The sequence below is a fragment of the Danio aesculapii genome, chromosome 14 (assembly GCF_903798145.1).
Source record: "Danio aesculapii chromosome 14, fDanAes4.1, whole genome shotgun sequence".
In the NCBI taxonomy this organism is placed as follows: Eukaryota; Metazoa; Chordata; class Actinopteri; order Cypriniformes; family Danionidae; genus Danio; species Danio aesculapii.
The window spans coordinates 22615645-22642081 of NC_079448.1; the positions used below are offsets into that span (position 1 = coordinate 22615645).

At 38.0% G+C, this 26437-nt stretch overlaps 1 pseudogene; it reads left to right on the top strand.

Annotated features, from left to right (window-relative positions):
• The first annotated feature begins 3458 nt into the window (after positions 1-3458).
• LOC130240368 (uncharacterized) lies at positions 3459-11796 on the top strand (annotated as a pseudogene).
• Positions 11797-26437: the final 14641 nt, after the last annotated feature.

The window sequence follows — 26437 nt, forward strand, 5'->3', positions numbered from 1 at the left end:
AAAATATATTTATTATCTGTTTTTTGTCCTGTCTCTGTTGTCCTGTTGCACTGTAGAAGCTCTGTCACGAAAACAAATTCCTCGTATGTGTGAACATACCTGGCAATAAAGCTCTTTCTGATTCTGATTCTGATCCTGGTTAATAATTCCAGCAATTAGGGCTGCACAATATATTATTTCAGCATTGATATTGCAATGTGCCATCCGCAATAGTAACATCGCAAAGATACACAATGTTAAGTCTGAATTATAGTTGACCAGGAGCCACAAAATTTTATTTTTTTCCTACTTAATTTATTGTTTATTTATTATTATTTCACTTACCCCACAGGCAGATAATTTATCTTGTAAAATTAATTAAAAAATAAAATGAAATTGTAAATTGTTTAAATTCATTGAGTATTGTTTTAAATTATTATTTTCTTTTGTTGCTTAACTTCTAATTTTACTAATTTCGTCTAACAGTGAAAACTAAGCAATATGTTTACTTTGTCTAAGAATATATATATATATATATATATATATATATATATATATATATATATATATATATATATATATATATATATATATATATATATATATATTTATAGACTAAAAACGAGACAAAGCAAAGTAAGAAAAGCATTTTTTTGCATTGTTATTCAATTTCTGTACCTGAATACTGTTAGTTTACCCAGAAAAACATCAAATAGAGCGATTCAAATTATCTTGTGAAACTATTCATGTCGCAATATTTAATCCCAAAAAAAATTCAATATGGCAATATCAGATTTTTTTCAATGTTGTGCAGCCCTATTGACAATGCAGATCCTGCCATTTGACTATTGCAGATTCTGAGACTGCCATATCAATGATGAAACAGTATATTTTTCCAGCCATAAACTAGATTTCAGAGTTCAGAATTTCATCATATTTGGCAATTAAAAGTGACTCAACATAACACAGAAATAACATCAGATGGTTCTGGATCCAAAGCTGATGCTGTTTCACTTTCCTTGAAAGGAAAAAATTTATATCATGGATATTGTAACTTCATAAATGTGATTGGCATCTAAATTCAGTGCGTCTGATTGATGTCTTATTAAGACACGTCCAACAACTAATATGCAAAATCCCAACTGGCAAAGTCTCTGAATATCGTATTACGTTCTGAAATCATTTCTTCTGGCCCGGCAAGAACAGCTATGAATCATTGTCAATGTTTGTCAGGGGACAGTGTGTGCCTTTGTGGGGTATTTATTGCTGGTAAGTGTCCCGCAGTGAATAACATGTCCCGCCTTGGCTTTGTATCACTGTTCCAAATGCTCATCTGACGACAATGGAAGTGTTGGCTGTATTAAGCTGTCACTCACTGCATCTCCTGTTGAGACGCACAAGCAAGACTGACACAATTACATCCTTCACTACGTCCTTCACTACTGAGAGCAACACAGTCAATATTTGGCTGGTGGAGAGCGGTTTTTGATTTGCGATTACTATAATTCACATGCAGTAGGATCAAAGCAACTCAATGGGATGCTATCCACACAAAGACAGAGCATTTAACATCTCTCAGTTTGATGGCTCATGCAGTGAAATTTGTGAACGGTGACGATATGTCTGCATTCTGAAGCACATAATGGACTAAATGTGAGGCTGATTAATGAATGACTGGTATCAGTTCAATCAAAACTCTTTGTACCAGTTTTTTCAATCAGCCTGGTGAACTCACACCTAATTAGTTCTGAAATAAAGCTCACGTTGTTTCCTCCGGGTGCTCTGGTTTCCCCCACAGTCCAAAGACTTGCAATATAGGTGAATTGAATAAACTAAATTGGCCGTAGTGTATGTGTGTGAATGAGTGTGTATGGATGTTTCCCAGTACTGGGTTTCTGGTGGAAGGGCATCCGCTGTGTAAAACATATGCTGGATAAGTTGTCGGTTCATTCTGCTGTAGTAGCTCCTGATGAATAAGTTGAAGAAAAATGAATGAATGAATGAATGAATGAATGAATCCCACATTCTAGAAGCTTAATTTACACAAATAAAAATTCTCTAGTGACATCAATGGTTTCCTTAAAGAAGTGATAAAATGCATTGAAACACTAGGCTCTATTTTAATGATCTAAGTGCAAAGTCTAAAGCGCAGGGCGCAAAAGAATTAAGGGCGTGTCCGTATCCATTTTTGTTATTTTAAGGAGGGGGAAATATGGTTTGCGGCGAGGTGCATGGTCTAACAGGGTTGTGCTTATTCTCTTAATGAGTTATGGGTGTGTTTTGAGAATAACGTGCATTAAACCAATAGAGACTCATCTCCCATTCCCTTTAAGAGTCAGTTGCGTTGCGCCATAGCGCATTTGCAATTTACATGGCGGATTTTGTAAGTTGAAAAAGTGAACAGTTCACTAGCAAGAAAATAGTTAAACAGACCATCTGCAGCGTGAGGATAAAGAATGAGCCTCCTCCATCTGGCCTCTTTACTTTCTCTTTCTCTTCACTTTTACTCTAAATTCCTTCAATTTCGTGGATAAGGAAACAGTGATGTACGCATTCCACTGAAGACATCCATTAGCCTACATATTTTGTTTGTTAACCACAAAGATTTGTTTCAAAACTAATTTTGAATTCAGTTCTAATTTCCAGCAAACAAATAAATGAACAATAATAACGAAGTGTGGTCAAACTGTTATATCCAAACACATGTCCTATGCCCCATATGGTCCAAACCTGACAGGTGGACAAATCTATGCTTGTTTTTAATTAAACAAATATAAATATGCATATAATATATAATACTGCTAATAATAATAACATTAAACAAAAGCAATTTTTCATGAATAAACTAAATAAAGCCCCCCAAGGTGAAGAAGGCATGAAGGAAGTGGTTTCTATTTTTATGTAGAAAGAAATCATTTTTGTAACATTCTAATCCTTTAAATCTTTTTCATTTGTAAAGATATTTGCGTGTTGCTGTACATCCTGTCTGTATTAAGCATTGTTGTCACGGTCACCAGCGATCATAACTCCCTAGATCGCTGGTTTGCACATAAGGACTACAAATCCGCCATTTATGGACTACATATTCAGTCATGCCACACACACTCACACCTGCTCCAAGTCTCTACTGATTACACTTGCACCACCTGAGGATTGTCAGACTGATTACACACACTACTTAAGCAGCACACACACTCACTTCCCTTGCCGAGTCTTGTTAGCTGTAAAGTGACATTACAACGCGTTTCCCTTAGTCTTGTTCCTCCGTGTTTTTGATCTTTGCCTAGTTTCCCTTTCTCCTTGTCTGCTGCCTGTCTACCGACCTCTCGCCTGTGTTTGACTACGATTCTGGACTGCCTTTATACATCTGTTTGCACCTGTGTTGACCATTGCCTCTCTGACTTTGAATAAACCTGCACGTGGATCCTAAACCTCAGTTGTCTCTGTCACTCCCCGTGTTACAGAAGACTCGGCCTAACATGGATCCAGCGGGTATTGCAATAATGCGTCTTCGTCAGGAAGCCCGGTCTATTGAGGAGTACGTGGAGGAATTCATCGAACTGGCACACCTAACATCCATGAGTGAGTTGTGTTTGATGATTTTCTTCCGTGGAGGACTTTCTGAGCCCCTTTATTCCACTATGCCTTTGCATGAACCCCATGGGACTTTACATCGAATAAAAATTACATCGATCTTGCACTGCAACTGAGTGGGTCCCCCTTCACCGTGGGACCCCTAAATATTTTTTTGGGGGGGCAAAGGACCGCAAGACCCACCAACAATGGGGCTTGCTGCCCAACAGATTAGCACCATTATGCTGGCAACACCCATACTCCTGTCTCCAGCTCACAAGATGGCCGCTTCCAGTCCTCCAGCTCACAAGATGGCTGCTTCCAGTTCTCCGGCTCACAAGATGGCTTCCTGTTCCGAGTCTGTTCCTGCCTTTGTTCCTACCATAGTTCCAGTTCAATTTCCTGAAAGACGATTGCCAGAGCCACTACTGCCAGTGCCACTGCCTAAGTCACTGCCACTAGAGCTGCCAGAACCCCTGCCAGAGCCACTGCCGCCAGTGCTGCCAGATCCTCCAGAGCTGCCAGATCCTCAGTCATTTCCAGAGCTGCCAGATCCTCCCGAGCTGCCAGATCCTCAGTCACTGTCAGAACTGCCAGATCCTCCAGAGCTGCCAGATCTTCCAAAGCTGCCAGATCCTCAGTCATTTCCAGAGTTGCCAGATCCTCCAAAGCTGCCAGATCCTCAGTCACCTCCAGAGCTGCCAGATCCTCCAAAGCTGCCAGATCCTCAGTCACCTCCAGAGCTGCCAGATCCTCAGTCACTTCTAGAGCTGCCAGATCCTCAGTCACCCCCAGAGCTGCCAGAGCCGCTGCCAGAGCCACTGCCGCCAGTACTGCCAGTGCTGCCAGAGCCACCGGCGCCAGTACTGCCAGAACTGCCAGAGCCACAGCCGCCACTGCTGCCAGAGCTGCTGCCGCCTGAGTTTTCTGAATGGCTGCCGCCGCCTGAGCTTCCTGAATGGCTGTTGCCGTCTGAGATTCCTGAATGGCCGCCACCGCCGCCTGAGCATTTGGAATGGCCGGCGCCGCCGCCTGAGCCTTTGGAATGGCCGCCGCCGCCTGAGCTTCCTGAAGGGTCGCCGCCGCCTGAGCTTTCTGAATGGCCGCCTGCACTTCCTGAATGGCCGCCTGCGCTTCCTGAATGGCCGCCTGCGCTTCCTGAATGGCCACCGCCTGCGCTTCCTGAATGGCCGCCACCGCCTGCGCTTCCTGAATGGCCGCCACCGCCTGCGCTTCCTGAATGGCCGCCACCTCCTGCGCTTCCTGAATGGCCGCCGCCTCCTGCGCTTCCTGAATGGCCGCCGCCGCCTGAGTTTCCTGAATGGCCGCCTGAGTTTCCTGAATGGCCGCCTGCGCTTCCTGAATGGCCACCGCCGCCTGCGCTTCCTGAATGGCCGTCGCCTCCTGCGCTTCCTGAATGGCCGCCGCCTGCGCTTCCTGAATGGCCGCCTGCGCTTCCTGATTGGCCATCACCTGCGCTTCCTAAATGGCCGCCTGCGCTTCCTGAATGGCCGCCGCCGCCTGCGCTTCCTGAATGGCCGCCGCCGCCTGCGCTTCCTGAATGGCCGCCGCCTCCTGCGCTTCCTGAATGGCTGCCGCTACCTGAGTTTCCTGAATGGCCGCCGCCGCCTGAGTTTCCTGAATGGCCGCCGCCTGAGCTTCCCGAATGGCCAGAACCGCAGTCTGAGTTCCACGAATGGCTGCCAATGCCGCAGGACTTCACAGAGCTACCAAAGCCGTGTGATCCACCAGGTTCATATGACCCGCCGATGTCTGCTGAAAGTACGGCTCCAGGCCCTCCGCAGCTCCAGGCCCTCCGCAGCTCCTCGCCCCTGGTCCTCCGCAGCTTCACGCCTCAGGCCCTCCGCAGCTCCTCGCCCCAGGCCCTCCGCAGCTCCACGCCCTAGGCCCTCCGCAGCTCCACGCCCCAGGCCCTCCGCAGCTCCACGCCCCAGGCCCTCCCCAGCTCCACGCTCCAGGTCCTCCGCAGCTCCATGCCCCAGGTACACCTCCGCTGCATGGTCCTGGCCCTCCATCCCTCCCCCTGTTCCGCCTCCGCTCCACCTCCCGCCTGAACTGTGTTAGGAGCGTCTGGAATCCGCTCCCTAGAGGGGGGGCTCTGTCACGGTCACCAGCGATCATAACTCCCTAGATCGCTGGTTTGCACATAAGGACTACAAATCCGCCATTTATGGACTACATATTCAGTCATGCCACACACACTCACACCTGCTCCAAGTCTCTACTGATTACACTTGCACCACCTGAGGATTTTCAGACTGATTACACACACTACTTAAGCAGCACACACACTCACTTCCCTTGCCGAGTCTTGTTAGCTGTAAAGTGACATTACAACGCATTTCCCTTAGTCTTGTTCCTCTGTGTTTTTGATCTTTGCCTAGTTTCCCTTTCTCCTTGTCTGCCGCCTGTCTACCGACCTCTCGCCTGTGTTTGACTATGATTCTGGACTGCCTTTATACATCTGTTTGCACCTGTGTTGACCATTGCCTCTCTGACTTTGAATAAACCTGCACGTGGATCCTAAACCTCAGTTGTCTCTGTCACTCCCCGTGTTACAATTGTGTACATGTTTAAGGTGCACAACTAACATGATCTACGCTGGACTTTAGACCTGCTTTCAAGCTGGTCAATTGCTGAATTTTTTTTAGTTCCTCAAAATAGCAACACGCCAACAATACGCCTTAACACACCTCCGTTCTAGCCCGGAACACCCATGAGTCGACAAAGTGATGCAAATGGATTTGCTATTTAAACAACGTGGTGCAAAACAGGAAATTAGGGTCTGAAAATAGCAACATAACACTCCAGACACATCTTGCGCCTTATTGCGCCGGTTGTATGATAGGGCCCATTATGTTTAAATTGTTTTCTGACACATCTAAATATAAGGTAGCAGGGATGATTTTAAAAGATAATGTTTTAGACATATATAGAAATATACAGTGTTCGCACCGGGGTTTGTTCGACGTCAGAGTACGGTGCGTTTAGCAAGTGTGAATGCTGTCTTCTGAACTCAGGTGCGCATTCACGAACCGTACCTGAGTCCGCCTGGAAGAGGTGGACTGGGGTATGGTTCATGTGAATCGGGTCTGGTTCACTTCTGATATTCAATTCAATTCACCTTTATTTGTATAGCGCTTTTACAATGTATATTGTGTCAAAGCAGCTTCAAATAAAAGGTCATAGTAAATTGGAACAGTGTAGTTCAGTTTGTAGTGTTTAAGTTCAGTTCAGTTTAGCTCAGTTCAGTGTGGTTTAAAAATCACTACTGAGAGTCCAAACACTGAAGAGCAAATCCAACGATGCGCAGCTCTACAGATCCCGAACCATGCAAGCCAGTGGCGACAGCGGCGAGGAAAAAATGTTACCAATTGGCGAAAATGAAGAATTAAAAAACCTTGAGAGAAACCAAGCTCAGTTGGGCACGACCATTTCTCCTATGGCCAAACGTCTTTTGCAGAGCTGCAGTCTAGGCACTGGGGAAGCTGGACGTCAGCGAGACTCATCTGTCCCCAGAGCACCACAGGAATCAGTCTCATGTTCTCCACTCCTCCATGACCACCACAGTAGCTGCTTAGGATACGGCCTGGTCCAGGATATGGAAACCTTGGGATCATATTGTCGTTGGTCTTGGATCGAATCAGTGACTCTGCATAGTCTGAGGGCCTCGGGAAGAGTATCCCCAGGTGGAAATGGAGAATAAAGAGAATAATTAGCGTAGCTGCTGTTTATGGTGTATATAAACAAGGTGCAGAAACCTGTGTGGAAGCCCGCTAAGTGGTGCACTGAGTGTATGCTTTACTAAACAGATAGGTCTTCAATCTAGTTTTGAATTGGGAGAGTGTGTCTGAGCCTCGGACGTTATCAGGAAGGCTATTCCAGAGTTTAGGAGCTATAAATGAGAAGGCTCGACCTCCTTTAATCGACTTTGCTATTCTAGGTACTACCAGAAGCCCTGAGTTTTGAGATCTTAAAGAGCAAATTGGACTGTAGCGAGACAGAAGGTTGGTTAGATAAACAGGAGCTAGATTATTTAAAGCTTTATATGTAAGAAGCAATATTTTAAATTCAATACGAAACTTAACAGGCAGCCAGTGTAAGGAGGATAAAATTGGGGTTTTAAATGCAATCCCACCAAATAACGGAAGTGAACCACCAACAGTACAACAAATTTAGTTTTCATAACATTAATTGTTGAGTGTATGTTTGTGTATCACTACCTTGGCGACAAACAGGATTGACCCAGTGCAAACAGTGATAATGTCTGCTTGTCTCTACCAAAAACGACTTCTACAGACATCGCGTGATGTTCTGAACATTTTTAATATTTTTTGCAGCAGATAGATGCAAGTGGCTCTCTGTATTTTGGTTTTGGTAACAAAAGCAAAAGATTCAGTAAAAGCAGAATGACTGTAATATGCGTATGTCCATTTTGTTGCTTTGCTTTCATGGCCATCACCTACAGTAGCAACAGCTGTACAAAAAACAGCAGCTTGATGACACAAGGGTACCGAGGTTCAGAAGGAAAAAAGATGGTGTGAACACAAACCAGCCGAGAAGGTGGCAAGGGGGCTCAGTTGAACTTGGGTTAGGCCCAGGCAATTGAACCAAGTGTAAAAGTGTGAATATCGGGTAATATTTTGAAAAAAAAAAAAATGTTGAACAATTTCAGAATAATTTCACTTCTAACATAAATTGCACATTGTTACTTTTGAACCTGTCAGTAGGGACAAAAGTAACACACAGGTGGGTCAAAAGTAACATTAATATTTGATCGATTTACTGGCTTAATCTTGTTTATTTTAAATATATATGACTATGACCTTGTTAATGTTAACTGCAAACATGCGGTTAAAAGTGCAACAAATCTCTAGAAACTGTTTTACAAGCTAATTAAGATCCCTATAAGTCTTTGATTATTACAGTATGATGTATTTGTGAAAAAAAAACTGAAATAGAAATGCAAATGAATCCTACTTCAATTGTCAAAAAATATTCACGTTAGGAAAAGTAGAGAAAAAGTTCACGTTAGGATTGCTTGAGATATCTGTCCATAACTGCTCAGGTGTACATTTGTTAATTATCCCATTACAAACGTTTAAATTAAAAAACGTTCTAACCATACATAGTGCTCCCGAGTCCCAACGATATTTCAAAACAGCATATATGTGATGTCTTTATTCTTATTGAGCCAGTGCTCATGACTGTTACACATGCTGAACGTATGGACCACTGCTGTCTGCATATGCATTTTATTCGCACAGTGATCGAATCATCAGCATAATGGTCCTCAACGTTGGCTTTACCATGACATAACATAGTGAAGATGCGCTGTTTTTGAAGGACGTTCAGCTTGCAGTAGAAAAGGGGCAGATTTCTATCATGGTATGTACAGTCGGCAGCTGTCTGCAGTGCCCATCTACGACTCAGGACACTGTTCATATTTCTGCCACACAAAAGAGCACCATCTAAATAGTTTCATTTTAAATAACATGAGAGGCGCGTCTGGTGTGCAACCAGCTTCAGAAGACTGGAACCTCTGGTTTGAGGCGGCTGACATTTAGCCTACAATCCCTGTACAACCTACAGTTTTATTTGTAATCTTTCACGTTTGGTAGTACCCAATTTAAACATGAGATTTTGGAAAACATATCTAAATTTTGTGAGAACAGTTGGGTCAGGTAGAAAATTATTCTAAGCAGGCAGCGGGTCAACAAAGACTGAATATACAGCAGGAGCGGTCAGCTGCAGAATAAAACCTGGCGGGAGCAGGCAGGAGCGGGAAAATCAGTCCCACACATTGTAAAGTTAACTGTATTTGTTGTTTGTTTTTTTGTTTGTTTTTTAAATATGAATTTCTGCATTTTGCATTCTGATGACGAGCTGTAAATATATATATATAAGTTTCTCTTGCACTGACTTACCACAAAGCTAATGCCTGTCCTGTTTTCAAAAAGAGTTCCACATATAATAAGTTGTGTTAAATGTAGAAAGTAAGGGGGGAAACTATACTTGTTGTAGTCTCACTAGGAAACATTGTGGCCAATCAAACGCTGCTGCGGGTGTGCATATTAATGATTTTTCACTGGAATTTTACACTCATATTTACACATACATTTTTTTTTCCATTTTGTTTTTCATTCTACAGCACCTTTAAATATCTATGGAGCCATTCCATTCCACCAAAAGCTGTTATAATGGAAACAAAAACATTTTTAAGTTTGTTAATATGTCCTTTACTAGAGAAAAAACATTTAAAGAACTGTTCGCTGAAAAGTTACTCGGAGATGTAAAAACAAAAACTTGTGATAGTAATAGTTCACCCCAAAAAAATGGATGTTCACCAATTGGCGAAAATTAAGAATTAAAAAACCTCAAGAAAAACCAAGCTCAGTTGGGCATGACCATTTCTCCTATGGCCAAACGTCTTGTGCAGAGCTGCAGTCTAAGCACTGGAGAAGCTGCACATCAGCGAGACTCGTCTGTCTGATTCTCCAACAGATTTGATTTTTCACCTGCGATCGAAAAGATAAGCTTTACAGCTCTAATTAGTCACCCGCTCTCGTGCTTCTACCACATATCCACAATTCTCTTTCACTTGGACTGGCGTCCTGTTCTTTATTGTGTACAATATAGAATTCTTCCATTAAATTAAAAATCTCTTCACAACCTGGCACCCGATTACTTCTCTGATCTTCTTCACTGGTACACTCCTCAGCAGTCACTGAGATCTTCTGCGGCTGAACAGTTATCTGCGGTTATCAGTTCCAAATTTTAAGTCATTTGGTGGCAGGGCTTTTAGCTGCATAGCACCCCAGTTATGGAATTCCCTGCTGTTAGATAATTCATCAGGTGGACTCTTTTTCTAATTTTAAATCCCAGGTAAAAACATTTCTGGTCAGGATTGCTTTTAATGATTTTCAGTTTTTTTGTGATGTTTATTATTATTCTGTCTTGTATTTTACCTAAGTTGTCCTTGGGTGCTTTGAAAGGCACCTTTAAATAAAAGGTATTATTATTATTATTATTAAGATTATTATTATTATTATTATTATTATTATAGAAGAATTCATGGTCACACGCACCAGAGAAACCCTACAGTACAGGGACTCTAGAGACTGCAAGGTGTCATCGGCCTGCATTGAGGTTAGGACAGGCTGGAAATTTCATGCTGGGAGAGCAGTGGAGGTGGCAGTGTCACACCTGAGACAAAAGGCACTGGTGGGCACTGTGGTGACAGGCAGAGTGGGCTTGGGCTATTTTCAACAGATCTTAGTTAGCCAAGTCCACAGCAAGGAAAGACACCACCTACTCCAGGAAGAGGTTCGAGCAGGTGTGGAGGAAGAGAGAGTCAGCAGGGTGGTAAGACTTCGGCAGCAGGGAGCATGGACTAGGTGGGAGAATACACTGCAACGTAGGATCACCTGGGCAAACGTCTTGCAGGCAGATTTCCAGCAATTCCGTTTCCTGGTACAAGCTGTCTACGATGTACTGCCAAGCCCATCGAACCTCCATGTTTGGGGGAAGAGTGAAACAACTACCTGCCTTCTTTGCTCTGGAAGAGGCTCAGCCAGCGACCATCAGCCAGAGCCCTGGGGCAGCAGCTGAGGAGGCTCTTTAGAACACCTCCTCAGCAGCTGCCCCAAGGCTCTGGCTGATGGTCGCTATCGTTGGCGCTATGACCAGGTGCTTAAGGCAATTTCTGAGACTTAGCCTCAGCCATCGGCACCAGCAAGAATCATCATGCTCCAAAGAAGGCAGTTCACTTTATTAAAGCTGGAGAAAAACCCTGGGCCCTCCCACAATTAAGAACAGGCCTCCTTCACAAAGCCTCAGACTGGCAGCTGGAGGTCGACCTGGGAAAACAGCTGAGGTTCCCTCATCACATCGCAAAAACACGTCTCTGCCCAGACATTATAGTTATGTCAGAAGCTCCAAGACAGCTAATTATTCTGGACTTACAGTGCCTTGGGAAGAGCGTATTGAAGAAGCAAATAAGAGGAGAGAGGCTGGAGAACATTCTATGAGCCCATAGAAGTAGGATGTAGAGGCGTTGCAGGGCATTCACTTTGCAAAGTCCTCAGTCGTTTGGGCATTAGAGGGGTGGCAAAGAAAAGGGCCATTCGATCCGCAAGCGAAGCCACAAAAAAGGCGGATCCATGGACTGCTTCTGTGATGCAAGTCGGACTTGATCAACCCTGGCTTGGTGAGAGTGTCTGATGTTGAGAGACCCAACACCCAATGATCCCAGGATACATCACTGAGTATGTGTCCCAAATGCATCCATGAGATGTTTTTTGCATAAGTTATTATTATTATTATTATTATTATTATTATTATTATTATTAAGGCTCCAATTATTAAGTCCAATCTGTGGGTTTCTATAAAAGACTACACGTTTACAACTAACATCAAAAGATGCGTCTCTAAACACTCAAAGAAAAGAAAGCATTAATTAATTGTTGCCTTTGGCTCATAATGGGAGAGTTATGGGACCTTGATCTCTACTCCAAGTTTTGAAAAATCTGACAGATGAAAAAAATTACTTTTAATGACATTTTACTAGTTTGAAGCAATATCCCATTTCAATTCAATTCAATTAAATAAAAAAAAAAAACTTTATTTATGCCCTAGGGGCAATTCAAGGCATATGGAGCAGCACCAAAAGAAAACAATATTATTAACACGCAGACACAATATACAAATAAATAAATAACAATAAAAACAATAATAAATATTAAACAAGTATGTTGATTAAAATATCTAAAATGGGTAAAATTGTTACAATTTGAGTGTGTTTCTTTTGTAATTTAAAAGCAAAATAGCTTTAGGAACAAAAGTGGCTCTCCTCCTGAGTTCTACTCCCAGTACAACGAAACTGTCATCCAAAGGGGAGCAATGTAAATGTTCAATGGAGAATGTGTGAGTGGTCCTTAATAATCTTGCTTGCTAACCTAAGAGTCTGTTGATCACATATGAATGAAAGAGATCTAACTGGCAACCCAGTAATCCTAGAACACGCTGTAACAACACTTTGTAGCCGGTTTCTACTCTGTAAATTAATAGAATGGAACCAACAAGAAATCAAAAATGTAACAATTCTCTAAAAGAATAATAAAAACACAACACAATGTCTTTACAGACTCCAAAGGAACTAAGTTTCCTGAGGAGATTCTGCCGCTGCTGACACCTCTTAAGAATCTCCTCAGTGTTAGAATTACATTTCAGCTGGCAGTCGAAGATTTTGCCCGAATATTTATAATCCTCAACTAGCTCCACAGTTTTCCATAAATGTAGTAACTAGGTTAGATATTTCGGAAATATAAAGAAAATATGTAGAGAGATAAATATGCCAAATAATAGAAAAGGTACTGGCAGATAATTAATTGGTTTATATACCATAATTTACATGAACAACATATAATTTCACTTTGTTTCACTTTTCAGCATCAAAAGACATTGGACTGGAGAATAAAGTTCCTCAAGAAAATTCAAAAGTGTCAATAAATCTAAAACACCCATAAACCACATATGAAAAATTTTAATATAATATAATATAATATAATATAATATAATATAATATAATATAATATAATATAATATAATATAATATTACAATACACAGATTGCTTAATGTAGTAAGTTTAGGATATAAACTTATCATACATGCACTTCAATATTGGAAAACATTAAATTGAGCGGTTTCATGATATTGATGAAATATTTTCTTTGTTTTCTTTTATTTCGTTTTTAGTAGGTTAATGATAAAGACATTTTAATTTTACATTTGCTTACCAAATTTATGTGTTAACATTTTCATCAGTATGGTCTACAGATTTTACTCTAACAGACACAATATTATTCATAATGCAAAGCAAATGCAGCTGGTAAGCATAAAGCATAAAAAATATGTTGTTGTTCTATACGGCAGCATTACTATGATAAATATAGCTTGCTTTTAATTTGATCCCCTTCCAAGTAATGTACCATTACATCTGATTACATTGATGCACTTTGCAGACCTTCGTTATGGTGCATTCACAGTAGGAAGTGTGCTTGTACAGTATGTGTGCTCCCTGGGAAACAAACCCACAACTTTGCCACCATGTGTTCAACTACTTATAAAACAGATTAATCACCACAAACATAAGAGGTTAACTGGAACACCATGACATTAACAAAGCCACAAATCTGACAAGTAAATATACAGTTGATGTCAATGATATTTATCTGATCTGCTCAATGCATTATTATACTGTATGTGTCTAAATGAGCTCATTTGCTATTAATGACTTGTCTAGGGGGAAGAAATTAGCTGCTTACCTGCTGACCAAGATAAAAACTACAGTGCAGTCTGGATTTACAGCTCAGGACAATATATATATATATTATACAATATATATTATATATATATATATACTGTTGAAGTCATAATTAGTAAACTCCCTAAATTATTAGCCCCCCCTGTTTATTTTTCCCCAATTTCTGTTTAATGGAGAGAAGATTTGTTCAACACATTTCTAAACATAATAGTTTTAATAACTCATTTCTAATAACAGATTTCTTTTATCTTTGCCATGATGACAGTAAATAATATTTTACTAGATATTTTTTCAAGACACTTTTATACAGCTAAAAGTGACATTTAAAGGCTTAACTAGGTTAATTAGGTTAACTAGGTTATAATGATGGTTTGTTCTGTAGACTATCGAAAAAAATATATAGCTTATAGTGGCTAATAATATTGACCTATTGAAAAAAATTGAAACTGCTTTTTTTCTTGCCAAAGTAAAACAAATATGACTTTTTCCAGAAGAAAAAATATTATCAGACATATTGTGAAAATGTACTTGCTGCATTCATCTTTCCCTCTATCCTGACTAGTCTTCCAATTCCTGCAACTGAAAAACATCCCCACAGCATGATGCTGCCACCACCATGGTTCACAGTAGGCATGGTATTAGCCTGGTGATGAGCGGTGCCTGGTTTTCTCCAAACATAACGCCTGACATTCACTCCAATGAGTTCAATTTTAGTCTCATAAGAACAGAGAATTTTGTTTCTTATGGTCTGAGAGTTTTTCAGATGCCTTTTGCCAGATTCCAGGTGGGGAGTGGCTTCCTTCTGGCCACTCTACCATACCATGCATGTATGGATGTCATCCTGATGAATATGTTGCAAAATTCGTTTCAGAGATTCTTTACACACCCTTTGACGTGAACCACAGTTTGGCACATTTTCTGTGTAAATATTTTGTACATGACGTATAGGCTACATATATGCCACAATAAGGTTAATATTTTATAAAAGACAATAATACAGACATGACATGACTGTAGGCTACATGGTTTCTGATTGTCACTTTTGCATGGCACAAAATCAGTGCCAAAAGTATTGAAATAAAAAGCTTGTCGAATAACAACTGAAAAAAAAAATAATGCATTGAATTAACAAGTGCTTGCATTTTAATGACTTGAATTGCCAGGGTTTGTATTTTTACATTCCGAAATTTACCATATGTTTATTTCAGCTGTAAATATTACAACAACAAAAAAATATTTCACACACATTTTCTTACTTAAATGCAATTCTTCATAATTCACCTTGCAGAATTCAGCCTGGATTAAACGCAAATGCTCACACAAGCGCTATAGTGGCTCTGGTCAGGTGTCTGCACTTTCTCTCTGATCCTATATTTGATAGAGGGCCTACATAATTGTGGTTTTCACACATTTAAGCTTTTAATAATTCAATCAATTCAGTCAATATAGTCTACTTTGTCGAATTTTAATGAGTCAAACTATATGTAGATAGATAAACCTTTCGTTATGTTTAGTAATTTTATCTTATTAAACCATTTTCATAATGGTTGCTTTGTAACAATGTAGAGAACAGATTACATGCCAATTAAAAAATTAAATGCTAATAAATTTCATGACCAAATTTAGCAGCTTAACATTATAAGATTTCATTATTTATTGTTAGTTAATATATTTACTAACTTGAACTAAGAATACCTGGACATCATTATATTTTAACATTTACTAGTACATTATAAAATACAAGCTTGAGCTTGTTAACATTATTTATTGCACTGTGAGTTAACAGTAACATGTTGTTTTTCATTAAATCATTAACGAAGATGAATAAATACTGTGTCTGTAATAAACATAGCCTATTGCCCATTATTTATTGATGTTAGTACATACAGTAGCTACTAATGGAACCTTATTGTAAAGTGTTATCTTAATCTGGGCTATTATATATCACACAATTTGATTCATTCATTCTTTTGGCTTAGTCCCTTTATTAATCAGGGGTGGCCACAGCAAAAAGAACCGCCAACTTATGCAGCTTATGTTTTACACAGCGGATGCACTTCCAGTCGCAACCCAACACTGGGAAACACTTGCATTTACACACATACACTACGGCCAATTTAGCTTATTCAATTCACCTATAGCGCATGTCTTTGGACTGTGGGGGTAACCGAAACACCAGGAGGAAACCCACATGATTCAGGGAAAAACAAATCGTACAATTTAGGTAATATAATCTTATTTATTTACCTATTCTTATTTATTTTGACCTATTCTTGTTTTTATATATATATTTTTAATTTATTAATTTTATTTATTTATTTATTGTTTGAAAAAAATCAAGGTACAGAATATTTATTCATTTATTTAATTTATTTATTTATTTACTTTTTTTCTAAGTTTGGGGACAGCAAGTAATTTTTTTTTCATTAACAATAATAGGCTGATTTGTCCGGTTTAAGTGATTTGTTTTTAGTACTAACATTCTACTCATTGATTTTCGAATTGATATGATTCTTGCATAAACAACACTAAAATGTATTGGCTTCTGAGTATCACACTTTTTAGTGCAACTCTAGAAGTTCCACTTTGAAACTGCTGGAAAATGTAATACATTTTTTGAAAAGAAAGAAGTCACAGGCACATATTTTAATCAAAAATTACATGCATGTTAAACATGGTCACTGTAATGTAAAAACCAATCCATTTAAAATCCAAACATTATGTTGAGCATCTCATTACAGCCAATCCTCAGAGCAACTATTTTGACAAACTGGGCATCTATTAAATATCATATTCATTAATCAGCTCTTTAACCCAGCTTAGAAGGAACAAATATAAAATGTGCAGCAGAAACTTCAGTGAGAGCCGATGTCAGGCGACTGTTGTTCGGGGCGCTCAGAGACAGGGGGCTGTAATGGAAACAAATGAAGAGGTATAAGCATGGAGACAAATCCATATTTCTCTCCGTCTCGCTCCCTTTGGAACAGTGGCTCCCTTGATGTGTCTAATCAATCTTAGGCAAGCTGCCGACATCATCAGTGCCAATCCAGCCTGTGACAAAATTGCTGTGCCATTCATGATTAGCTGCATGTAAACTAGCACTCATGTAGGTCAGCGGCTCTTTCTATGCATTATGTGTATTCGTTCAACATTTGTATCATTTTTGTTGCTGTTAAGGCAGGACACTGTTGGCAAAAACACTGTTTTCATGCACCTGTCAATGTTACGATTTTGGCTTTTCTCAGTCTAGTGGAAGAAAATACACTTAAGGGTTTCTTTTATCACACTTTACCAATGTGTGCCTGCATATTTCAATTGCAATACACATTTGTAAAAGCACAAAATGTTTGTTTTTTCTCTCCTGCGCTGAGTGACAAATAACTTCAGGAGTATTTGCATACACCAAACTACAAATTTGTATTCATATCAGTGTTTGGAAGGAAAATGTTCAAACAAGAAATTGCAGAAATGTATATTTGCCTGGCTATTTTGCAGTATTTTTTGAATTATGGAGTGATGAAAGGAGATTCATTTCCTCTGTAAAAACCTTTTCTTTAGTATAAAAAAGTAACATGAATTATGAACCTGACTTCATTCAGTGTTCAGACGTTTGTGTGCAGGAAATGTATACATATTAGAGCACATTTAATCAAATATTGACTTATTTGTATATTTAAAGGTGCAGTATGTAAGTTGGTTGAACCCAGTGGTTGAACTAGGTATTGCATTCCTGGATCAAAACAAACGCAAGCACAGGTTGCCAGATTGAGGACCGGCTGATTTAAATCATGTTCTATATAAAAGCAATTTAAAAAAAGGATATTAAAAGGAGTTTTTGTCCTAACCAACACCTTGAATTGATATATTGCAGCTGAACAACAAAAAGCTGACATTGATCCATACCTGTCAACATCGGGATGTGAAAATAAGGGATACCCCCCCAAAAATTGCCCAAATTACTAAATCTGCTCATCTGGAGCTGTTTTGTTGTAAATTAACAGTTGAAACTGTCAGTAATATGCTTTTCAAATTATTATTATTGATAATTATTAATATTTACAAATTATAGAATAGCACACATATACATTATAAAAAGCTGCAAATAAATTATATTAAATATAATAGCTATTATAAATAAATTGAATCAGGTTATCAAATCTCATTAATTTTTCTTCCCTGTATAATTTAAACATTGATATTAAAGAGCAGTGAATGAATCTCTCATTTAGTTTTTGTTACACGTGTCTGTTTATCACTATGGAGCATGTCTGACTACTACATGAACTGATTGCATAGGAGGGGCAAAGGTGCCTGTAATGGAAAGGAAGGGAATCTCGTCATTTTTATTTTTTATTTCAAAGTGTTTTCATGCCTAAATAAGATGAAAGCACAGAACAGATTCACATATAAGAGGAAGGGGTGTCTCCTGGTGGTTCTATGGTATGGGTTGCATATAGGGAGGTTCGGCTCTTTGATGTTTTTTGCCACCTTTTATAGAAAGATTAAAGATATGGGAGAAATACAGGAAAATACCTTTATGGGATGATAGCGGGATAGAACTGTAAAATACGGGAGAATCCCGGGAAAAAATGGGAGGGTTGACAGGAATGCATTGCGGTACTTTATTGCTCATGTGCTTTATTCAGTGTTAAATGCTAATAATGTGAGTTTGAGAAGCATTTACATGACATTTATTGCCATATTACTGAAAGCAGCAGCAGATAGTTCACCTCAGATCATGAAAATAAATCGTTTGAAACTGAACTTTAGAACTATTTAAAACCAACACATGATTCAGCATGTACATTTAATAATGTTAAAAAGGTTTAATATGTATTAATTAAATTATAAACCATATTATTTCGTGAGTGAGTGCATGTTCTGTGCTTCGGAATGGCTGTATTTAAATTTCTATCCTGTTTCGTGTTGTGCAAACAGCCAAATTGCTTATCACTGCAAATATTGTCATGTAGCATGTTGTTGTGACATGGGTTACAATGTAACCTGCTCAACTAATGTTTACGTTTGTAATATTTATATTTTTTGCTAAATAATAACCTCGTGTGAAACTCTGAATCTGCGTCTCAATTCGGTGTCTGCTACTGTCTACAGGAGGTTGCATTTTGGTAACAATCGCATGCTTTGAGAGCCATTCTGAATGAATGAATGAATGAAATACACTGTTTTCCATTAAGGCAACCTGGGGTGCGGAAATTTAATAGGTTAAACTGGCATTGGGCGAGTTAAATAGACCAAAACCGGCACGGAAAACACATTTTTAAAGCAGAATATCTGACTTAAACATTGTTTCTCAGATAAACAAGAAAGTTCACTTAGCATGTTTCTTATATCTGCAAACATATTATGGTATTTTTATGCTTGAGAAGAGTCAAAAACTTATATACAGCACCTTTAAACATACTATTATAATAAAAAATGTGAATTTTAATGTATTCAATCAACTAGCAAAATGATGAAAACTATTAGTTCATTTTTCACCTGCAGTGTCTTGCCGTAAATACACAGCCCCCCGTGCTTTAAGACATTATTAGCAGCTCCAGACAAGCATGTCATTAAATCTGCACTTTAAAGTGCTTGGCAAATGCAGTGCGGTAACCAAACTCTGCAGTCTTTTTTTAAATGAAAATTGCTCAAAACTATTTAATTTTTTTCAGGAATTATGGTGAACTGATAAATACAGTGATTAAAGACACCTTAGGAGCCCTTCAAGTCAATTAAGGTTAGAACACCAATCAAGTAAAGAGAAAGCACACTGTTTTAAATGAGAGACTGTTAATTGGCCTCCTCCACCTCAGAACAATAAAAACACGAGGTTATGCACTTTTAGTAAAAGAAGAAAGCTTGCTGTTGTGTTGCTATGGCAACAGGGAAAATCTCTCGTTCTCCAGTTCAGTAAAACTGCAGCTGAAGTCAATATTCAGATACTCAGCTGAAGGCAAGCAGACCTCTGTCTGTCCACTGTGCTATCAGTTACTGTACACTATTAGAACTGTTTGAAAACCTATACAGTTTTAAAAGAATGCATTACACAGTCAGTCATTTTCCCATTTTGCACCAAGTTGTATAAATAGCAAATCCATTTGCATCACTTTGTGGACTCATAGGTGTGTGTCGATCTAGAAAGAAGGTGTGTTAAGGTGCATTGTTGGCGCATTGCTATTTTGAGGAACTAAAATAGACTGCACAATACACCAGCTGAAAGCAGGTCTAAAGTGCAGCGCAAATATTTTTACAAATTAAAAATAATTATATGTATTAAAATGTTAAAATTAAAATGTTACAAAAATTATCATTTTCTACATAAATATAAAAACCGCTGGCTACATGACTTCTTCATCTCGGGAGGCTTTTTTCAGTTTATTCATGACAATTTGCTTTTGTTTAATGTTATTATTATTAGCAGTACTATTTAGTATATGCATATTTAGATTTGTTTTAATAAAAACAAGCATAGATTTATGGGGCATGACATGTTTGGATGTAACAGTTTTTATTGTTCATTTTTTCGTTTGCTGGAAAATAGAACAGAATTTTTATAAATAGTTTTAAAACAAATCTTTGTGCTTAACAAACAAAATTAAATATGTAGGCTAATGGATGTCTTCAGTGGAGTGAGTTTCCACCAATTCCTCTTCCACGAATGTAAAGGAGTAAAGCAAAGAGTAAAAGTAAAGTAAAGAGAAAGTAAAGTGGCCGAATGAAGGAGGTTCGTTCTTTATCCTCGCGCTGCAGATGATCTGTTTAACTGTGTTCTTGCTAGTGAAGCATTACGTTTTTTCACTTACAATGTCCATGTAGATAGCAAATGCACCATGGCGTTATGCAACTGATTCTTAAAGGGAATGTGAAATGAGATTCTGATTGGTTTAATGCACGTTATGCTCAAAACACACCCATAACTCATTAAAAGAATAAGCACAACCCTGTTAGACCATGCACTGCGGTGCAAATCGTATGTGGACTCATTTTTACGTCCTTAAAATAGCAAAAGTGTATTCGAACACATCCTTTTTTGCACCTAGATTATTAAAATAGAGCCTATAAACAATAAAATTCTTTAGATAAAATTGCTATAAGCCAAAAGCAAAGGCGGCATGATCAACAAACTAAGAGTAAACTATTTGTGTAAACACTGATGTTTTGTTTTTAACCCCTTTTTTAAGTACACTACTAAAAACATTAACAATAATTTCTATTTTTAGGCTAACAGGTAAATCATTCCACAATTTGGTTCCCTTAACAAAGAAAAACAGATTGACCAAAAGAGGTTTTACACAATATCATTTTGTTATTTTCTGGCTGATATGAATTGAGTTCAGATGCAAAAACTGCCATCTAAAATTTCCATCAAAAATGAAAATTTTTCTCAGCCTCCTTTGTTTATGTTGAGGTATTTCACTTTAAAGAGCAGGAAAAGGACTTATTCTTTGCTATAAAAGTGATATTACTGAACATACACACATGAGCCTGATAAAAATACTCATTTTAGAGGGAAATTTCAGACGGCATTTAGAGGTTTTTGCATCTAAACTCTTCAAATATTCTTAATTAGCAGTAAATACTAAAGTATAAATAACATTCTTATTAGTATATAGCATGAATATGGGCATGTTCTGTAGCAGATCTTTGGCCATTTATGCAAAATATGTTTTAGTGTTATGGAGGTACAGTGTTTTTCAATGATATTTGATATTTAAATTAATTATTTCTTGAATTATTATGCTGATAATCTAATGAACCAAAATTAGTTTTTAACAGTTTTAATGAAATATTTTTACTACCTACAATTAGAGGTTTTTATCCTGCCTTTAAATTTTTTTTTAAAACATTCTCTCACTTATTTTCTCATTTCTTTTTTCTTTTTTCAGGCAGAGTTGAATGTTTAATGCACACACCAGGCAGTTGAGTGTCTCATTAGGGAGTGGAAGGCTAGTGTTGCTTTACGGTTCTGTTCCGACTCTGTTTTAATTACGCAGGGGGAAACAGTGTGGCTGGTGGCAGTTGAGTGATTAGGCTTGCGGGCAGGCAGAGCCCTGGGGCCTGTCATTATTATGCTCATTCAACTCAGCACTAATGAAAAAGTCAACTCAACACCAGTTCTGTTCCCTAGAACAAGCATTTGTGGCAGGATCACTGTCTGTCTGTCTGTCTGTCTACCTGCCTGCCTGCCTGTTTGTCTGTCTGTCTGTCTACCTGTGTGTGTCTGTCTGTCTATCAGTCTATTTGTATGTCTGTCTGTCTGCCTGCCTGCTTGCCTGTCTGTTTGTCTGTCTGTCTACCTGTGTGTGTCTGTCTGTCTATCAGTCTATTTGTATGTCTGTCTGTCTGCCTGCCTGTCTGTTTGTCTGTCTGTCTACCTGTGTGTGTGTGTGTGTGTGTGTGTGTGTGTGTTTGTGTGCGTGTGTGTGTGCGTGCGTGCGTGCGTGCGTGCGTGCGTGCGTGCGTGCGTGCGTGTGTGTGTGTGTCTGTCTGTCTATCAGTCTATTTTTATGCCTGTCTGTCTGCCTGTCTGTTTGTCTCAGTTGGAGCTGAATTTACATTAATAATAATGAACTTATCACAAACAAGTATGTGATTATTTCATTTGACGTTATTAGCAATACAATAACTAATCAATTGGCCGGTGAGATGCTCTCAAAGATTGAAAAGAAGAAAAAATGCAATTGCTGCAGCAACCATACTATTTAATCTAGATATTTGCATGTCTTTTTCAACTTTTTTGTTAAGTTGCATCACAATTACATCTGTTATTCCAATTCATGAACTTTTCATCTTCATCTTCATCAGTGTGATCAAATTTTTTAAAAACTTGGTTGTTCATATTAACTTAAAAGAGGGTGTATTTAATGGCTTATATGCTTATAGTTGAATTGTTTAGACCTATAAGGCTTAAAAAACATGTACTTTTCAGGTCATGGACAACAATGCTAACAAATATACATCGAATAATAAGCATATCCACTAAAAAAGTCCCATGTTGTCTGTGCAATTTGCAGTGAATATTTATAAATATGTTACTGCACTTTTCTGTATTTGGTTGCATTGTGATTATTTGCAGCATATTTGATCATTTTAGATAACAGTCTGCAACGAACCACCTAATTAAGAAGAATTTACAGCATACTTATTTGAAAGTACTGAGTGCTTCCACACTACCTATTCATAGGTATAAGGCAGGGGTGTCAAACTCAGTTCCTGGATGGCCACAGCCCTGCACAGTTTAGTTTCAACCCAACTCCAACATACTTACCTGTAGGTTTCAAACAAGAATGAAGGACTCAATTAGTTTGATCAGGTGTGTTTCATTAGGGTTGGAACTAAAATGTGCAGTGCACAGAGTTTGACATCTGTGGTATAAGGGAACAATATGCCATATGCAATGCAATATTTGGAGCAATAAGAAGGCAATATCTTCACTCAATGCCCTTCCGATTTGTCCCCGATTGTAACATGGGTCGCCACAGTGGAAAGAACCACCTAAGGCAATAAGTTACAAATTTATTAAGTAATAATACTTGATTGATTGGTTGGTTAATTGATTGATTGATTGATTGATTGATTAATTGATTGATTGATTGATTGATAAAGTGGTAATGACTGATTAATTGATTGATTGATTGACAGGTAAATACATTACAGATTGAAATATTTAGATATTTAAACTAGATACAGTTAGGTTCATAAATATTTGGCATCGACATCAACACAATTCTAACATTTTTGGCTCTATACACAAATACAAAAGTTCGATTTATGATTATTATTCTGTCTAATTACTTTTGGACCCTTAACAAGTGGGAGGCACATATGCGAACTGTTGTAATTCCTACAGTGTTCACCTGATTTGTATGTAAATACCCTCAAATTAAAGCTCACAGTCTGCAGTTGAATCATATCTTCTTCGTTTCATTTTAAATTCATTGTGTTGGTGTAAAGAGCCAAAAATTTTGGAATTGTGTTGATGTCCAAATATTTATGGACCTAACTGTATAAATTCTTTTTTTTAATTTTACACAGTTTGTTTTTACCAAGTCTTAGTAATAATAAATGAAACATTTTTAACTTGTTGACTTTCAACAATTTACAGATACCGCAGATCAAGCTTTTGTCAGAATACTAAATCTAAAAAGCCATACACCCATGCCCAAATACAATCTTCTCATATAAAATGAGTCTCCCTCATCTAATTGTGAACCAAATGTAAACATGGTTATAGATGCCAATGCTAACTCCTTCTCTGCTAATATCACTGTGCCAGAAACCCCTCCAGCCAAACTCAACCAGTACAACTCAAATCTGCCATTCCTTGTCCCTACAGTCCTACGTCAGGGTTGATATTTGACGGTTCTCAACTTAAAGGTCAACTCACAGCCCTCTACCCAGGAGACTGTCAGGTCAACCAGAATGACCTTCTTTGCCTCTTCAGACTAGATAACTACACATGGCCTCAGGCTTGTGTGGGCAATCCAGGGAAATAGCAGTGTTTCCTCCAGTCAGCCCTCAGTTGCCCTCATGCTTCGGTATTCTGGATTGTAAGTTTATTCAACTGTCTCAGTATAACTCTAAACAGCTAAAGTTTAATTTTTTCAGCATACTTGAGTGTCTGTTCTGTCAATTCTTTTTCAAATTGTTAGTGAATCAGAAACATTACAATTTAGAAAACAAATTGGCGTGACAAAGCTTGTTTGGATTATCTTTGGCCCTCCAATGCTGCCCGTTCCTATTTTATTTCTTGTATAGTTCCCAGAATGCTTTGGACTGGATCAGGAAGTTAAATGATGGTCACTTAAAAAAATGCTTTTTTAAAATGAGAAAATTCTCAAGTTTCTTGGGGACAACTTAAATTGTTTTATGTTCAATCCACTTAAATTTGTAAAAACAAAAACAAGTTAACTTAATCGATTTGTGTTGAGACAACATGAAGGAATTGTGTAAAACCCAGCATTTTTTTACACTGTTGTCATTTAAAAATGCTGGGTTCCACACAAATATTTCAGATTGTCCTAACACAAACTTTAAGTTAACTTTTAACTTTTTTAGTGAATTTAAAATAAAACAATTAAGTTGTCCCAAAAACACAAAATAATTGTGTTGTTTTAACTCAATTTAAATAAGTACCTGTAGTTTGAACAAGCTACAAAAGTCATTTTTTGAGTTTTTTGAGTGTTGAGTGGAAGGAAAAACACATTGATTGTGTTCAGTCATTATGAACATCTAAAGATTTCCTCTTATGATTTTGTTTGTTGTTATACAATAATTGTGCTGAAAAGCAAAGCTTATGGTTAGGTTTTAGGTTTAAGTTTGTTTTTCTGTCTTTTGTTAAACACAAAGAAAGATATATTGAAGAATGTTGGAACAAGCATCCGTTGACTTCCTCAGTATTTTTGTTGTGAATATAAAAAAAATATTCAGTGTTTAAAATTCTTGATCTTGATCTTGATTTGTGTTTAACTAACGAAAGATGTTATTAAAAAAAAAAAAATGTTTAGAACCACTTGGGTGTGAGTATGGTGAGAAATTATGTATGAATTATACCCTTTAGATTTTGTTAGCTTTGTTTTAATACTTTTTTAAAAATATTTACTAAACAATGAGCAAGGAATTTTTCCAGTATTTTCTATAATATTTTTTCTTCTGGAGAAATTCTTATTTGTTTTATTTTGGCTGCAATAAAAAGCAGTTTTTATTATTATTATTTTAAACATTTTAAGGTTAATATTATTAATCCTCGTAAGCAAATTTTTTTTTCGATTCTCTACAAAAACAACAACAGTTATTCAATGACTTGCCTAATTTCCCAAACATATTAATTAACCTAAGCCTTTAAATGTCACTTTAAGCTGAGTCCACGTATCTTGAAAAATATCTAGTAAAATATTATGTACTGTGATCATGGCAAAGATAAAAGAAATCAGTTACTGGAAATTAGTTATTAAAATATTTATGAAAAATTAAAACTGGGAAAAAAATATATACAGGAGGGCTAATAATTCCAATAGTATCCAATAACCTTTTTAATGCAAGCTGAGATTGCATCTCTCAGAGATGAAATGTCGGACACAGTGCACTCAATGGAGCTAGTGACGTCACTGTGATGGGTAGGGTTAGGGGTGGGGTTAGGTGAGCACATTAAAAGCATTGCATGCAGCTCAGATTGCATCTGCACCGAGTCTGCAGCCAGACCCCTCTCAATAATTCAGGAGGGCTTATAATTTTGACCTCAACTGTATTAGATGTTTCAATAACAACATATGGTAAAAAACTGTTTGTTTATAAGTAGACTGTAAGGTTGGGGTTAGGGTTGAGGTTAGGGTTAGTGTAAGTTGACATGTACTTGCAAAGTTTCTCATAGTCAGTTAAATGTCTGTTGAAGGAGCAGTTTTAACAGATATTAAGCAGACAGTCTACTAATACTCAAATGGACTATCAAAATAAAGTGTTAGCAATATATACTCTATTGTTAGCCTTGTTGTTAGTTTAATGCAGCCACTTACAGTATGCATTTGCATGGCTGGATG